The sequence below is a fragment of the Oncorhynchus kisutch genome, linkage group LG22 (assembly GCF_002021735.2).
Source record: "Oncorhynchus kisutch isolate 150728-3 linkage group LG22, Okis_V2, whole genome shotgun sequence".
Classification (NCBI taxonomy): Eukaryota; Metazoa; Chordata; class Actinopteri; order Salmoniformes; family Salmonidae; genus Oncorhynchus; species Oncorhynchus kisutch.
In genome coordinates, this window is record NC_034195.2 from 51,654,104 (window position 1) to 51,659,674 (window position 5,571).

A 5,571-nucleotide genomic window follows, 5' to 3' on the forward strand; every position below is an offset into this window, starting at 1 on the left:
TTTTTATAAAAGTACAACGGCTATGGGATAATTTCTGCGTTTCTCAAGGAGAAAACTTTGAAAGAGTGGCAAACGCAAAGACGTTTCCATGGTTCGTGTCTCATCTTGAATGTAAAAAAAAAACGACTCAGTTCATTGGATTGATATTCAAACATCTGAAAGGGATGTGGCGTTTCTTACTTGGACGTCAACATGCAGAGAGAAGCCAGTTGTTTGGTGCTTCCTTGTGGAGTGTCTATCAGTTTGATGCTCCAGGTATCCAGCTAAAAATATACAATACTGTATATCCAACTCAGTAGAAGCTTTTATTCAAAGCATTTATCCAAAGCGACTTACAGTATACAGTGAGGGAATACATTTTTAGTATGTGACCCCAGCAGGAATCGAACCCACGACAAAATAAAAAAATTAAACCGCATTTAACTCAAATAACACTTACTGTTAAAGGTCCAATGTAGTCATAAAATGTGATTTTTCACGTGTTTTATATTTATTTCGAAACTATTGAGTTTGGAATAATTCTGTGAAATTGTGAATTGTGCTTTTTTAGTGTAGGAGCTGTGTGAAAAGAATGCCTGAATTTCAGCCTGTTTGGATGGATGGAGTTTTAATAGACCAATAAGAGAGATAGTTCCAAACCTCTCTGCCAATTACAGATCGTTTTCAATTTTCCCCTTCCTACTCAGACCACTCCCAGACAGTCCTAGCAAAATTCTTGCTTGAGAAATTGCTCTTTTTTGCTAAGAAACTTTTTTGGTTCCCTTTTTTACCATTTTTAAACCATTTTAATTGAAAACAATCATAGTAAAGGTACTTAATTGTTACCCAGAAATGCTTTGAAATGGCTGCATTGGGCCTTTAACATCTTTCCTCCATCTCCACATAGATATCTTTGTTTCCAGTGAACTAAATCCCCAGAACGCTAGTTTTTTATTATCTTTGACTTTTATTTGAAGACCCTCTTGAGGTTAGAAAACCTTTTTTTTCTTTCGAGAGCCAACACAGTGATACTCACATGACTATATGTGGCTGTATTAAAGCGGTTCAGTCTGATAGCGGGTACAGTCAGATCACAGGAGAACCTCTTCTGAGCATTAGTCAGCAGAGCAGCACTGGAGGTTCTCCTCCGAGGGGGTACTGGAGGAGGGAAGGAGGGCTGCTCCTCTCAGGAGGACCTCTGTCTCCTGGGTCCTGTATATGTTTGAGAAAAATTTAAAAAAGTGTTTTATGATTTATTTCATGAAGTTTATTTGACAGGGATTATATACAGTACAAATCATATATAAATCAGAACAGTTGATGAATGTTATCAGATACAGTTAACACAGCTAATTTTCATATAATAATTAGACATTTGTCCTTTTTCACACATGTACGTATTGGAAATGTGTGTTTTATTTGCATATCCCCCTGAGAATGGTGTCAGAGCTCAGGGATCAGCGATTATAGAACAATTATGGTTAAGTGGTTTGCTCAAGGGCATATCAACAGATTTTTCAAATAAGGGGCTCTGGGATTTCCACAAGTGACCTTTCGGTTACTGGCCCAACGCTCCTAACCACTAGGGCAACCTGCTGGCCTTGTACATGGCAGGAGGATATTAAAACCATTCAACATACCTGGGTCTCAGGTAGGAATTTGGGCTGGGGACCCCTCCACCCACCCCCTGGGTGGTAGGGTCATCGGAGCTCTCATTGCCTCCGCCCTGGGACCAGAGAGGGGAGCGGGGGTTGGGGACTGGGCAGGGACAGAGCCGAGATGGAGTTGTACAGATCCCATTCCTCCTCCTCTAGAAAGACAGGGTCCAGACCAGCTAAGTCTTCCTGGTATCGTTCCATGAGGCACGCTGGGAAAAAGTTGTCTTCTTGTCTCTGTGAGTCATAATCCATAATCAGAAGGATTCATTGGGTACTAAAGTAAAGACATGCAACTCCTTCCTGTCTGTCTGTCAGACTTCACAACTCAATGACCAATCAGTGTACTCAGTTCAGTCCATGGCATGTGGAACTCTGGGATGTTGTGGTAAAAAAAAAACAATAGGTGGGTAAAACCCTTAAATACAAAACAAATACAAATCAGATACCACAAACTCAGTGGACTCTGTGTTCCCTCTGTGGCATGTTGAAGTCATGGTGTCATCAAAGAGGGTATTGTATATACTGCCAATCCAAATATGTGGTATGACATTTGCCAAATAGCTGAAGAGTCCCTTACAAAAAACAAAGATGGCAATCAGAGTGCAGTATAACTGCAGTACAATGAAGTATAACTGCAGTACAATGAAGTATAACTTCATTACAATGAAGTATAACTGCAGTACAATGAAGTATAACTTCAGTACAATGAAGTATAACTGCAGTACAATGAAGTATAACTTCAGTGCTTTGAGAGACGAGTCAAGGACCATATCACCTCCACCCTACCTGACACCCTAGACCCACTCCAATTTGCTTACCACCCAAATAGGTCCACAGACGATGCAATCTCAACTACACTGCACACTGCCCTAACCCATCTGGACAAGAGGAATACCTATGTGAGAATGCTGCTCATCGACTACAGCTCAGCATTTAACACCATAGTACCCTCCAAACTCGTCATCAAGCTCGAGACCCTGGGTCTCGACCCCGCCCTGTGCAACTGGGTACTGGACTTCCTGACGGGCCGCCCCCCAGGTGGTGAGGGTAGGTAACAACATCTCCACCCCGCTGATCCTTAACACTGGGGCCCCACAAGGGTGCGTCCTGAGCCCTCTCCTGTACTCCCTGTTCACCCACGACTGCGTGGCCACGCACGCCTCCAACTCAATCCTCAAGTTGCGGACGACACAACAGTGGTAGGCTTGATTACCAACAACGACGAGACGGCCTACAGGGAGGAGGTGAGGGCCCTTGGAGTGTGGCGTCAGGAAAATAACCTCACACTCAACGTCAACAAAACTAAGGAGATGATTGTGGACTTCAGGAAACAGCAGAGGGAACACCCCCTATCCACATCGATGGAACAGTAGTGGAGAGGGTAGTAAGTTTTATGTTCCTCGGCGTACACATCACAGACAAACTGAATTGGTCCACCCACACAGACAGCATCGTGAAGAAGGTGCAGCAGCGCCTCTTCAACCTCAGGAGGCTGAAGAAATTTGGCTTGTCCCCAAAAGCACTCACAAACTTCTACAGATGCACAATCGAGAGCATCCTGTCGGGTTGTATCACTGCCTGGTACGGCAACTGCTCCGACCCACAACCGTAAGGCTCTCCAGAGGGTAGTGAGGTCTGCACAACGCATCACCGGGGGCAAACTACCTGCCCTCCAGGACACCTACACCACCCGATGTCACAGGAAGGCCATAAAGATCATCAAGGACAACAACCACCCGAGCCACTGCCTGTTCACCCCGCTATCATCCAGAAGGCGAGGTCAGTACAGGTGCATCAAAGCTGGGACCGAGAGACTGAAAAACAGCTTCTATCTCAAGGCCATCAGACTGTTAAACAGCCACCACTAACATTGAGTGGCTGCTGCCAACACACTGACTCAACTCTAGCCACTTTAATAATGGGAATTGATGGGAATGTATGTAAAATATATCACTAGCCACTTTAAACAATGCTACTTAATATAATGTTTACATACCCTACATAATTCATCTCATATGTATACGTATATACTGTACTCTATATAATCTACTGCATCTTTATGTAATACATGTATCACTAGCCACTTTAAACTATGCCACTTTGTTTACATACCCTACATTACTCATCTCATATGTATATACTGTACTCGATACCATCTACTGTATCTTGCCTATGCCGCTCTGTACCATCACTCATTCATCTATCTTTATGTACATATTCTTTATCCCTTTACACTTCTGTGTATAAGGTAGTAGTTTTGGAATTGTTAGGTTAGATTACTCGTTGGTTATTACTGCATTGTCGGAACTAGAAGCACAAGCATTTCGCTACACTCGCATTAACATCTGCTAACCATGTGTATGTGACAAATAAAATTTGATTTGAAGTATAACTGCAGTACAATGAAGTATAACTGCAGTACAATGAAGTATAACTGCAGTACAATGAAGTATAACTGCAGTACAATGAAGTATAACTGCAGTACAATGAAGTATAACTTCAGTACGCTGCAAATGCTGCATCAAAAATAACACTATTCTTATGTTTTATTTACTACAGTAATTTTGCAGGGGTTTTACTGAAGTACAGTGAGGTTATTCTGTAATAACTGAGTCCAAAAATACCACAGGCAGTTACTGCACATTACTGTAGTTTCAAAACTGCATTATTTTTAACTGCAATATTTGTTTGTAAAGACTACAGGGCTAGTAGTATAACATGTCGTGACACACTTGTTGTACTGTGTTTCAGTTGTCTTCACAATTGTTTGACACAGATACACTCTACACCTAAGTATTTCCCCCCCCCCCCAAAAAGAGTCATTTTTTTTGTATGTAGACTACTTCTACAGCACAAACTGACAATATTACTAAACCATCATTTCAGTTAGTCTAATAATTGACAGACTTTTCAAACGGTTAACAGGACATTTTACCAGAGCCCATTTCAGACAGCTGTTCTTTGAGACTGTAGGCTAGAATAAAGTTCAAAACCATTATTTTGAAGACACCACTATTTACATGTTTTCACTGACCACAGAGAGGGACATTTGGATCAGCCTGATCTATATTTAACAATAACACAATCATACGTTTGTTATAATTTACAGTCAAGATAAAAGCAGGCACAGATCATATTTCTGACCGCCAAAAATAATATTTCAGGAAAATAATATTTATGCCGCAAGTTTCAATAGTAAAAAAAAAAAACTCCTTAAAAAACGTAAAAACCTGTTTAAGAAACATAATTGTGTGAAATGTATATCGTTATTTATGTGAGAGTCTTACCGTCAGACCTCCGACATTGTCACAGCACAGTCGACTACCTGTCAGGGCGAAGGTATGAAGGTATGCGCCGTAGACGACGGTGTGTCAATCATCAAGTCAAACTATAGAAGCGTTTCTGGATCGGTTCCCCGGATGTGCTAATTCTAATCATAGCTCCCCGCCGTGGCGTCGCCGATAATAATCAAAGAGCTCGTCTTCACGGTCGCGCGTAATGGACGTCAAATGTGATATTTACAGTCGAGTCACTTTTGGTTCATGAGGAAGCTTAACTCTCTCTTTGGGGTGCAACCAGGCCCTCTAGTGGAATGAAATAAACACAACAATAGTGAACAAATGTGGACAAATCTGCCTAAATTGGTGGTAGAGAAGACTACTTACTACAGCTGCCCATTATGTAGGCTATTTGCATGAATACTTTAACAGAAAACATATCTGTGAGTCTTTCTGTACTGTATAGCTTCCCCAGAATAGCTTACTCTATTCAATATTCATTTTTATTTTAATATGCAAGTCAGTAAAGAACAAAATCTTATTTTCAATGACGGCCTAGGAACAGTGGATTAACTGCCTGTTCAGGGGCAGAACGACAGATTTTTACATTGTCAGTTCGGGGGATTCAATCTTGCAATCTTCCAGTTACTAGTCCA

The 5,571-nt window shown here is 41.5% G+C and overlaps 1 non-coding gene across 1 annotated transcript; it reads right to left on the minus strand.

Moving 5' to 3' along the window:
- Positions 1-20: 20 nt before the first annotated feature.
- On the minus strand, positions 21-5,119 carry LOC109885691 (uncharacterized). Its single transcript, XR_004204876.1, has 4 exons — positions 4,925-5,119; positions 1,620-1,871; positions 1,016-1,191; positions 21-263 (listed from the first exon to the last, which is right to left on the minus strand). It is a non-coding gene; the product is annotated as an uncharacterized LOC109885691 (transcript).
- Positions 5,120-5,571: the final 452 nt, after the last annotated feature.